Below are 13,303 nucleotides of genomic sequence, written 5' to 3'. Positions count from 1 at the left end.
TCCATTGTGCTAGGTTTCCACCTCACCCCGAAATGCCCCCAATTCCAGTTGTTTCTTCCAGTATTCCCCCCACATGATCCCTCCTATTTCCAACCTCACCTGCCCCCCGTACACCTCCAAAATCTATTTTATTACTCCCTTCCCAGGGAGATCCTGTGTGCTCCCATAATCCCTCCTTGTTACTTAGCCTCTCAGGTCTGGGGAGAGTAGCATGATTATCTTTTACTTTACAGCTAATATTCACTTAAAAGTGAGTACATACCATGTTTGTCTTTCTGGGTCTAGGTTACCTCACTCGGGATGATGTTTTTCAATGTCCATCCATTTGCCTACAAATTTCATGATGTCATTGTTTTTAACAGCTGAGTAGTACTCCATTGTGTAAATGTACAATTTCTTTATCCATTCCTTAGTTGAGGGACATCTAGATTGTTTCCAGAGTCTGGCTATTATGAGTAAATCTACTCTGAACATAGTTGAGCAAGTATCCTTGTGATAGGGTGGAATATCCTTTGGGTATGTTCCCAGAAGTGGTATAGCTGAGTGCTGAGGTAGATCTATTCCCAGTTTTCTGAGAAGCCACCATATTGATTTCCAAAGTGGCTGTACAAGTTTGCACTCCCACCAGCAATGAGGAGTGGTCCCCTCCCTCCACATCTTCTCCAGAATGAACTGTCACTTGTGTTTTTTATCTTAACCATTCTGACATTTGTAATCTCAGTACCATGATAGAAGGGAGACATCATGGGGATAGGGAGAAACCAGGTGCTAAGGAATTTCCCAGGAATCCACAAGGATGATCCCAGTTTAGACTGCTAGCAATCGTGGAGAGGGTCCCTGAACTGGCCTACCCCAGTAATCAGATTGGTGAATACCCCAACTGTCATCATAGAGCCTTCATCCAAGAACTGATGGAAGCAGATGCAGAGACCCACAGCCAAACACCAGACCGAGCCCCAGGAGTCCGGTCAAAGAGAGAGAAGAGGGATTTTATGAGCAAGGGACATCAAGATCATGGTGGGGAAACCTACAGAGACAACCAAACCAAGCTAGTAGGAACTCAAGAACTTTAGACCAACAGCTGTGGAGCCTCCACAGGACTGGACTAGGCCCTTTGCATAGCGAGACAGTTGTGTAGCTTGATCTGCTTAAGGGGGCCCCTGGCAGTAGGATCAGGATCTATCCCTGGTGCATGAACTGGCTTTTTGGAGCCCACTATCTATGGTGGGACACCTTGCACAGCCTTGAAGCAGGGGGAAGAGCTTGGATCTGTCTCTACTGAATGGACCAAGTTCTGCAGACTCCCCATGGGAGGCCTTGCCTTCTTGTAGAAGGGAATGGGGGATGAGTTTGCGGGGGAAGGCTGGAGGGGCGGGAGGAGGGAAAAGGGAGGTCTATGATTGGTATGTAAAATAAATAAAAAAATTTCTTAAGCAATAAAAAGATGGAATCTCAGAGTCATTTCGATTAACATTTCTCTGATGGCTAAGGAAGTTGAACATTTCTTTAAGTGTTTCTCATCCATTTTAGATTCCTCTGCTGAGAATTCTGTTTAGATATGTACCCCCATTTTTAACTGGATTATTTGGGTTGTTGATGTCTAGTTTCTTGAGTTCTTTACATATTTTGGGTATCATCCCTCTGTCAGATGTGGGGTTGGTGAAGATCTCCTCTCATTTTGTAGACTGCTGTTTTGTCCTATTGATGGTGTTCTTTGCCTTACAGAAGCTTTTCATTTTCTTGAGCCCCATGCTATTGGTGTTCTATTTAGGAAGTTGTCTCCTATACCAACGTATTCAAAGCTGTTCTCCACTTTCTCTTCTATCAGGTCCAATGTAACTGGATTTATGTTGAGGTGTTTGATCCACTTGGACTTGAGTTCTGTGCAGGGTGATACATATGGATCTGTTTGAATTCTTCTACATGCCAATGCCCAGTTATGCCAGCACCATTTGTTGAAGATGCTTTTTTCCCCGCCCCCCATTGTATAATTTTGGCTTCTTTGTCAAAAATCAAGTGTCCATAGGTGTGTGGATCTAAGTCGGGGTCTTCAAATCAATTCCATTGATGCATCTTTCTGTTTTTATGCCAATATCATGCATTTTTGTATTACTGTAGCTCTGTAGTACAGCTTGAAATCAGGAATGGTGATACTTCTGAAAGTTCTTTTATTATATAGGATTGTTTTTAGCTATCCTGGGTTTTTTGTTTTTAAGTTGAGTATTGTTCTTTCAAGGTATGTAAAGAATTATTGTGGAATTTTGATGGGAATTGGGTTGGCTCTACCAATTTTTTTTTTTGGTAAGATGGTCAGTTTGTTTGATGTTAATCCTGTTGATCCATGAGCATGGGAGATCTTTCCATTTTCTGATATCTTCTTCAATGTCCTTCTTTAAAGACTTGAAGTTTTTAATCATACAGGTCTTTCACTTGCTTGGTTAGAGTTACCCCCAAGATATTTTATATCATTTGTGGCTATTACAAAGGGTATTGTTTCCCTGATTTCTTTCTCAGCCCATTTGTCATTTGTATATAGGAGAGCTACTGAGTTTTTTGGATTAATCTTGTATCAAGCCACTTGAATTCTTAATGATCTAAAATTATTGAACTCAACTGTCTCGTACCTTATCCTGTGTCTTATTTCTTTCCCATTAAAACCTGTAGCACCCAAATGATGAGTGCCACTCAAGACATAGTCCACATACCAGCAACAGTGTTTATAGAAAATGCAAATTTTCCCAACCTGTATTGGCTTTATGGGGCTAAGCTGAGTGGTTTATGACAAAATAAATTCATTCTCTTACAATTCTGGAGTCTTGAAGTCTTACATCAGAGTATTGGGAGAACTGTGTCCCTCCCAAAGTCTTGAGGGTTGTGGGTGGACTCTTTCACTGTTTCTTCCAACTATCATGACTCCAACCATTTCTTCCCATGTGGCTGTGAAACAATCTCCATGCACTGATGGTCTTTCCCATGTGTCTTTGTGTCTTACGTATGTTTCTTCTGGTTCCTATGTAACCCAGGATCATTTGATCTTGACATCCTTCAATTATATCTACAAAGATTCAATTTTTCCAAATAAGGTCACATTCATAGCTACCATGGATATGTGAACACATCTTTTTGGAGCCCGCCATTTGATGCGCCATACTGTACTGCCCACTAAATCAAAGGCCTTAGGTTTATGACCCAGAGATCTGTGGCTGACCAAATCTGGCAATTTCTATGATTTTAGAGTTTAAATCTGTCTAGACTAGCCCTTTGCTGTTCAGTGGATTTTATTGTTGGCTTTCTTGCTCAACCTTTTCACGCTGTCAATCCTAGGGAAAGATCATTACAGGAACATGAAACACTTTTTCAGAAATACCTAATGATAGCATTTACATGGTCTTGAAATGAGCATATATTTATTTTTATAATTATCTATGTATTATTTAATTGTTTGTTTTGTGTTTTGTACAGATTCATTATTTATTTATTTATTTAGTGTGTGTGTGTGTGTGTGTGTGTGTGTGTGTCCACAGAAGTTAGAGAAAGACATCAGATCCCATGCAGCTAGAGTTAAATGCAGTTGTGAGGTGCCATAAATGTGTGCTGGGAACCAAATTTGGATCCTCTGAACAAGTAGTATGTGCTTTTAGCTGCTGAGCCACCTCTCTAGCCCCCTGTTATTAGGGTTTTTTAGGTAGTCTCTCACTATGCAGGCTGGCTCACCATTCTCCTGCCTCTTCCTTCCCAAAGTAGGATCACAAACTTATGCTTCCATGCCTGACAACATATCAGTTATTTTCAAAAGAACTTAAGAATTAACCTTTTTCTTTTATCATTAATGCATATGTATTTTTATACCTTATGAATAATGCTGAAATATTAGGGTATATAGAGAATTCTTTTATGTGCCAAAAAGTGTGAAGATTAAATATGAGAATTTTAAAGAAAACCAGAATTGAACAACATCATTTACCACATCAAGGGTGTTAAATCTCAGAAAAACTTATGACTAGCTTTCCATCCATCACTCCCAAAATTTATGGTTTAAAATAATGAAAACTTAAACATTGGAAGGTTGATGTTTGCACCAGTTTTAATTTGAAAATACAGGAGAAAATAAAAAACGGTGTGTTAGTTATGTTTCCTATTTCTGTGACCAAATACCACAAGAGAAGAAGCAACCTGAGGGAGATGAGTTTTGACTTCCATGCTGAGGGGACAGGCCATGTGCGTAGACACAGCATACCAGTAGGCACTTCAGGCAGCCAGTCACATTGTGTCTGCAACCAGGAAGTGGGGTTCAGCTCTAGAACTTAAAGGCCCACCCCCAGGGGCCTATTTTCTCTAGTGGGGCTTCACCCACCCAAGGTTTTACACCCTTTGAAAATAGATCCGCTTGATGGTGACCAAGTGTCCAAACACATGAGCCTGTGAGAAACATTTTACACCCAAACCATGACAGCATGCGGCATCCTAGTCACATTAGCCTTTAAGAGTTCCCATCTCAAGTCTTTCACCCATCTTATACACTAGCTGGATCTAATAGTGGATTACATCCTAAAGACCAACTGTGGTCTTGAAATGTCAAATGAAAACCCTTTTGACTTTTATCCATCCTGATAAACTCTTACAGCTTAATAAATCACCAATACTTACCTTGTGATATAGTTAAGTACTATTTACATTCTTCATAGAGAAAACTCAGTTTTCATATGGTGAGTGACAGATGATGACAGAGAAAGAGAAGGATAGAGATCAAAACCATCCACTCACATTTTTAAATGTAACCCGAGCACTTTCTACTCATCCAGAACCGCACACTGGAAGTGCACAGTGTGTGTGTGGTTGTGTTGTTTTTACCACTCAGCTCAAAACCTGCCCACTGAAACTTTTGTCATCAATGCCTTCCTATTCATCCCCAAGGCCTCACCTTCACCTTCTGTGTGAGATTTACTCTGGATAGAAACTGTGCTTACGGCCTCAAGTGGGCAGCTACCCATGGGAAACTTAAAAATATGCAGCGAATAATAATTTGTGATAGACGTTAAACTTACAAGCCAGTGCCTGAGCAGACAACAACCAAACAAAGTGAAGTATGTGCAGTGTGTCAGCATGGATTCCATGTTTTCTTAAACGGCAATGTAGATGTTTGATTAACAGCAAGAGGTAGAATCAGGAACAGTAGTCGTGAGTGATATTTGTATGGTGCAAATTTTGACACATCAGCTTACCCGTGTCGGTACTGGTGGTGTCTGAAAGTATTTACAGTCACGCTGAACCTGAGAGATTTTGTGATTCTTCACGAGTTTCTGGCCTCAACTCCAAATGTGGCTGGGGACAGTATAAACAGAGATACAGAAAGACAGAAGAAGAATGGCAAAGTGCAGATGGTCATTTGGAAGGCTCACTGTGTTCGAAAACAACATCCACGGCAAAGGTGATTCACCTCAACAGAATTTAAAAGGCAAATAATTTGAAATCAAAAGCACAGAGAGATTCGCTGGCCTGCTTAGTGATCAGTCCAATGCAAATCTGTGGGATCAATGTTTCCCTGGCAGAGAAGCAATTACATTTAAGAAAGTTTTAAAAGGTGGTTACCAAGCAACCGCTCCCAGCCTACGCACATTGTTCATACTCTCTGGTAAATTATAGAAAATGACAGCCTGTCAGTAGAGAACAGAAATGTACAAAATTAGGGCATTGTTATTCTATGTTCCTCCTACAGGAGAAAGATCAATTATATCTTTGGTACAGTGATTAGGTTAAATAACTACAATAGGTACTAAATGTGACGGTGCCGTGGTATCAATGTGTAAAAAGCTCAGGCGTTCTCAAAGAATGACCTTTGTAAGCAGGTACAGCCCTCCCATGACCTGACTTCACAGCAAGAGCAGATCAAAACACCCTATTGGAAACACTTAACTGAGTGTTTGGTAGAAATTTCCTATAAGAAAAACACACATATAAGTATAATAATTTATAACTTGGAATTCTTTATTCTCTCTAATAAAATGATGATATTCTTGGCATCAACCTGTGTTTGATAGTGGTATTTTAATGTCTGCCTACTACTCCTTTAAATGAGAAGATTGGCGTGTAGCAATAGGTAGAATCAAGATGCCTTTATTTAAGAATGCTCTGAAAACAGCTAGTTTACAGGGCAATGAACACTTCTTTGAAAGGGGTATGACCAATGTGTATGAGTTAGTGCTCTCAGGCTTCAGGGGAAATGTTCTGACCAAATGTTGTTGACATTTTGTTCCCCTATATATGAAGATAATTCCTATGGTGACATAAAATCAGATCTTTAGGAGTCTGTTTCCATTACTTTACACATTATAAAACAAGCATATCCTTAAAAAATTATGGAGTTGTTGGTTTTTGTTTTTGTTTTTGCTTGCCTCTTCCTCTATACATCTTCCCAGCCTATCATGGCCAAGCTCAGATAGTCAGATAGAAATAATGAGCACTGATGGCTCCTTCTTCACACACAGCAACAGCCATTCCACAGTGGCTTCTCTTAATACAGCTTTCACCACATGCCATTCAAAATTGTCAGGAAGGTGCTGGGGTCATGGATCAGTTGTTAAAATACCTGTCAATCAAGGTTAAGGGCCTGAGTTCAGTCCTCCTCACTCATGTAAAAGCCAGTTATGATGGCATATCAATGGTCCTACCAATGAGGGATAAGAAGGTCTAGAGTTCACTGACCAGCCATCGTAGTCAAATTGATGAGCTCCGAGTTCATTGAGAGACCCTCTCCCCCAAAAATAAGATAGAGGGTCTAGGGAGATGGCTCAACAGTTAAAGAGCACATAACTGCCCTTGCAGAGGATCTCAGGTCAGTTCTCAGAACCCACATAACAACTCACAACCATCTATAACTCCAGTTCCAGGGGATCAGATGCTTCCCCTGACCTCCATGAGCTTCTATATGCACACAGGCTTCTACATAAAAAACAACCTAGGGGAGGAAGAAATTTGCTGACTGGACCTATTAAATTTTGGCTGTTGTTAGCAGACAGGTCATTGTTGTCGATTATGACCTAGGAAACTAGGAAATGATGATAAAAATTAATGCTCCAGCAGCACTTTGAAGTCAACAGGAGCTGGCAGAAAGTAGGGGCAATGCAAGACACTCTTTGCCTTTTAGCCCCTTCCCGTGGCTATATGAACTTTCTTTGATTCTCCTTCTCCTTTCCTTTACTAAAGCTCTACTCAATGTTGCTTTCCCATGGCTTCGGACTCTTTGCAGCTTTGGCTTACCATGGGTCTGTGTATAATTTGTAGTATTTTTTTTACTCCTACCTTCCACTTCTAACTGAACCATGCCTTCATATTCCTCAGTTCAAAATTTTTAGAAAAAGGAAAAACAACCCAGTTTCTCTTCTTGAGCTACACTCTGTCCTTACCTGAGTGGGTAGGGTCAGGGCCAGAGCCCAGGCAGCCCTGACAAGTGAAGCTCAGTCACCCATCCTCAAGAGATCAATTAAACAAGCAATAGCGAAAAGCAGAAAAAGGAGACTTAGTCAATGTGGCCGTGCTGGGAAGAGAAACAAAGAGGTCCAGTGACACCCCCAAGTCCATCTTTGTGGTCCTAACCTGCCGTTCAGTTTTAAATAGAAGGCAAGAGGTATGCAAATCAAAACAGTCCCTGTCAGGGTGTGGTCCTGCTCATGACTGACTTTGTTGTCATTCTTCTAGCTCTGGTCCCTGCTACAAGATGGTCTGACCATTTGTCAGAACTGTGACATCTCTTTCCAGGAAACAAATCCCTAGTCTGCCTGGAACCATTACTTCTTTCAGAATGCAAGTCCTGTGGGAAATCCAACTTATTGGGGATAGGACTATTTCACTAATATAATAGCCAAAGGCATGGGTGTAAGTATCTATTCCTAGAATACCTTCCCTCCTAGCAGGATAGTCATACCGTTACAAACACAGTGCCTGGCCTCTGAGTTATGTGGCAGTTTTTCAAGTGATTTGAAATTTTTTGAATCAGATTTACATCTCCTCCCTTTGAATCTGGACTTCATGAACTCAGTGAGTTAATGAAGGCAGAATTATTTTCATGGTGACTAAAAGCTCCACTCAAACTATACCAGAGACTTACATAAAAAAACTCATTACCTTGCAAGTCATGGATGCCACTTTCTCCACACTCTGTTAGCCAATAGCTCACTAAGCCCAGTTTGGATTCAGGGAGTCAGGGTACACAGAGCCTTCTTTTCAGGGATGGCAGTCAAAGAAGTTATCAATATCTTTTAAAACCACTTTACTGTAGTCAGATGTTTATCTCCCACCTGTCAGTTCCCAAATAACCACTCAGAGGCTTAATATTACTTGTAAATGATTGACCACTAGCTCAGGCTTGTTACTAGCTAACTCTTACACTTAAATTAACCCATGTTTCTTATCTATGTTTTGCTACATGGCTCATGGCTTGTTAGCTCATTTCTATACCTCCTGCTTCCTCAGCAGTTGCCTGGCACCTTCTCTGACTCTGTCCTTCATCCTATCATTCTCAATTAGGCTTTTCTGCCTAATTTTATCCTGTTCAGCTATTGGCCAGTCAGCTTGTTTATTAAACCAATCATATCGACATACATTCACACAGTGTACACAGGATTATTCTACAGCATTTTCCCATTTTTGCCTAATTAAAAAGGAAGGTTTTAACTTTAACTTAGTAAAATTATATACACAAAAATAGTTATCAAGTAAGAATTACAGTTACAATATTCATTCTAATTGCATTTGTCAAAATTAGAGAAAATATTCTATTATCTATCTTATCTTGATGAGTAAGGAAAACTATAAGTTTAACTATTTAGTCTTTAACTCCATCAAAGACCCTAGAGAGATGAAATGTTACCTAATGGCAGGGATATCAGGCTGCCTGAACAGTCACTGAAAGTTCCTCTATAACATTGTGGCATCCAACTCTGGCCTATAGGCCTAGCATATCCAACAGACTTTCCTGTGAAGCAGGGAATTCTGAAGGACTGTCTTACCTTGTCTTGGCAAAGTTTGGCAGTCACCTTTCTTGAATCTTGCTGGTCCAGTTTGGACAATATATTGTCAGCAATTGAGACAAGGACAGTTTCTTTGCCCACATGACTATCTTTTGCCATAAAGAAAACAAACTCCATACAGGGGTTTCTTCAATACCCATCATCTTCTCTGAAGTAGATTGGTGCTGCCAGGAGCAGATGTGTCTTACTGTCATGAAAAGTGTTAGGTTATTAAATATATTAAATGCCATATTCTATAAGTCTTTGAAGTGTTTGAAGACCATCTATCTACCTAAATATATCTGTGTATGACCTTGAAAACATAGCTAACATGATTATAAATTTAACTATTATAGATGACTATTAATCTATATTTCTTAATTATACATTACATTTTTAAATGATCTGCAAAAACATAATACCTTAAACAAGAATAGAAATATACATATATTATAACAAAATTAACTTTAAATTTATATCAATAAACCAAAATCCATACCAATATAAAACATTTAAGATTAATAGTTGTTTTTTGGATTAAAGTAGATTCAGTGATTTACCCTTTTATCCTATCATTTCTATATCCCCCCTTTTCTTTTTAGAATGGTATCCCTGAATCTAATATGTTGTTCAAATCTTAGATAGTCTTTTAATAAAAAAAAAAAAACCAGAGCCAGATATTAGGGTAAAAGCTGAACGATCAGAGAAGCAGAACAAACAGCCACTAGTTCTTACTCTACAAAATCCTCAGCCTAAAGAGAGTGAGTTTCTATATCCTCAAGCCTTCTATACCATTCTTTGCCCTGCCATATTACTTCCTAGGATTAAAGGTGTGTGTACTTCCCAAGCAAAGGCATGAGATCTCAAGTGCTGGGATTAAAGGTATGTGCCACCACTGCCTGACCTCTAAGTCTAATTTAGTGGCTGACTCTGTCCTCTGATCCTCAGGCAATTTTATTAGGGTATATAATACATCACCACATGAGTATCCCTTGTTCAGCTTTTTTCTGGACCATTGCCAATAACTTGTAACCAACCCCCCTTAAATAATAATAAATACCTATAACCCATCTTTTGGCAATGTGGGTATAGTTTTATAGACTACTTCCTGTTGTTTAGGGGTGCTGACATCTTTGTGGAAGCATTGAGATAGTCAGAATAATCATTAAGTCTTGTCTGAAGTATTCTGTGAGGCTGGATCATCTCAGTTAGCAGCCTTGAAACTGTTTTGGATGTTGGATCACCTGGATTATTTTTATTGATACCTGGTCCCCTTGCTCTGAAAATACATAAACTTTTAAAGGTAACATACATATCTGCATTAATACAGGGATAGACTGTGCATTGTCCATAAGTCAGCCATAGATGTTTTTTTGTTATGTGTTTGAACAGGTAAAATATACATCATAGGTCTTATAGTTCTAGGTTTATTTTTTTATGTCTGTAGTCAGGATTTCAGGGGGTCTTCTTCAAACAAACCTGATTTTCTTCAACCTGGAATGAATCCACAGCCTCTCATTTCCTGTGGAAATAAAAGCACAACCTCTCCCCAAAAGTAATACATCTTTTGACTTAAATTTTGAAGTCAAGGTATCTTTAAAATATATAGGCTGAGGCCGGGCGGTGGTGGCGCACGCCTTTAATCCCAGCACTCGGGAGGCAGAGCCAGGCGGATCTCTGTGAGTTCGAGGCCAGCCTGGGCTACCAAGTGAGTTCCAGGAAAAGGCGCAAAACTACGCAGAGAAACCCTGTCTCGAAAAACATATATATATATATATATATATATATATATATATATATATATATATATATATATATATATATATGCTGGTTGAATCCAGCAGTTTTTATAATCAAGTGTCTCTTAGAAGCCAAAAAATTCAAAGACAACACAATAACATACTGGATTCAGACTCTCTGTGTATTTCCCATCTTTGTGTGGCTTATATTTTTTATTACTCTATTCCTTTTTAAAAGATTTTCTCTATCCTTTTTCTTTTCTCTCCCAAGTCTACACATATTTTTAAACACACTATAACCCATTTAGAGTTCTTTTTCCCATCTGAATCTGTTTTTACTGCGTACCTGAGATTCTTCTGTCTAGATGAGCAAAACTCCAAACTTGCCATGCAGTGTGCTGGCAGAGCTTTCACTAGCAGTTAAGCCCATGAGCAGTGGCTGCAAGAAGCCTCTCTGTACTGCAGCCCATGTGAGAGACTGTGAAACCTACCATGATGCTTAGCTCATGGCAGTTGGTGGCTGGCTCCATCTCACAGGCAGCTATAGAAAGATGCATCTCTGCACTGCAGCTGACATGAGACTATGAGACTAGGAAGTTACATCTAGTTGTTTTTGTGCATTTAGAGCCTTTAAAAAACTTTTTTTAGTGCTTATGTGGATTTGCGCCCCATGTTGGGTGCCATGTGTAGTTGAACATTTCTCGCTCAGCTATCAATTCCCAAATAACCACTCAGAGGCTTAATGTTACTTATAAATGCTTGGTTGATAGCTCGGGTTTGTTACTAGCTAACTCTTACACTTAAAACTCATATTTCTTATCTTTGCTTCACCATGTGGTTCATGACTTGTTACCTCATTTCCATACCTCCTGCTTCCACGGCAGCTGCCTCGTACCTCCTCTGATTCTGCCCCTACTAATCCCATCATTCTCAGTTTGGCTTTCCCATCTAACTTTATCCTGTTCAGCTATTAGCCAGTCAGCTTGTTTATTAAACCAATCATAGTGACATATATTCACACAGTGTACAGAAGGATTATTCCACAGCACTTCATTCCAGGGGAGCAAAGCCCACTGCTATTCTCATGCACTATGCTGAAGGTGGGTTGATGTAATCACTGGTCACATATGGCCTCTCCTCTGCTAGGGTTTGGGGCTGGGATGTCTCCCTCAGCATCATTTGTCTACCCAGTACTCAGGGTTCTTCCCGCTGTTTATGTTCTATATCCCTTTGCATCTAGTTACCCCATCTACTGAGTATCTAGATGCTCTTCTAGATTAGAACTTCCCTTTGCCATCAGTCTCTAGACATCCTTTCCAGAAAGTTTAAAGAACGTAGAAAGCTACAGAGGAGCAAAAACATAAAGTTCCTGAGATGCCTGGTTCCAACGTGGTTTTTGTGACAAATAAGTTAACCTGCTAAAGAGAGCATTCAGAAAAATGTAAGAGTTAACATCAAAGGCCACTTTCCTATCTCAGAATCCAGAGTCTCAGAGATGGCTTGCCTTTTCAGTAAGCTGTTCTCCACATGCCCTGTTCACAGTTTTTTCTTACCCTTACCTTTTTTTTTTTTTTTACCAGTTTCTGGCCAGTGATAAATACCAATGCAACCTGAATGAAATGGTGAGAAAGTAACTGTATTTATAATAACCACTTTTACTTAAATAGAGAAGGAAAAGAACTGTCCTTTGATCCTGAAATAGTACTTCTTTGTGATCCAATATTATACACAAATTTATGGTCTGTATTTCTTTTGGTATTATGTTTGTTGTTATTAAAATCTCTTAAATCTTCTTTCCCTACTATACTCCATGACAGAAACTTCAGTCAAATAAAGAAAAAAATTATGGTATAACTATGAATATTTCTATTTTCTCCATCACCTATTACTAATAACAAAACAGTTATTTATTTATTTGCTTGCTTATTTATTTATATAAGAATATCATCTCAGGATTCAATACATGGATTTTTAGTTTTAATTTAAACTATTTCTTAACATAAAATAATAGAATTTTATGTTCTAGATAAAAATTTAATATTCTAGATAAAAATTTCATATATAATGAAAGGATGAACACATTAAAATATATAATATACATCAATAAAATGTCATAATGCAACCCATTGTTTTGTATAATTAATACACGCTACTGTTTATGGTACCGGAAGATACACTACATGCTATCAAAGGAGAAAGGTAAACATAACACCAGCTACAAACCCTTCAATCAACAAGGGTGACCTACCTGCAAGATGCATTAGTGCAGTAGTGTACAAAGCTCATAGGAGTAATAAACCACTATCTGATTAGCTTTAAGGCCCACTGCATGAGATGGAACCCATACCTGACACTACTCAAGTGGCCATGAATCTGAAATCAGATAGACCAGGGCCTAGGGGGAAACTAAACACTACTGTTCTGCTAAAGGAACATAGTCATAAATGACTCTTAACAACATCTTTGAAGGTTCTTTATGGTGATATTTTATTTGTACTGAAATGTGATTTTAATTTTATGTTAATAAATAAAGTTGCCCTGGGGTCAGAGCTATTAGAG

The sequence above is a fragment of the Peromyscus leucopus genome, chromosome 11 (assembly GCF_004664715.2).
Source record: "Peromyscus leucopus breed LL Stock chromosome 11, UCI_PerLeu_2.1, whole genome shotgun sequence".
Classification (NCBI taxonomy): Eukaryota; Metazoa; Chordata; class Mammalia; order Rodentia; family Cricetidae; genus Peromyscus; species Peromyscus leucopus.
The sequence above is the reverse complement of the archived record's forward strand: the minus strand, read 5'-3'. Positions refer to the sequence as shown.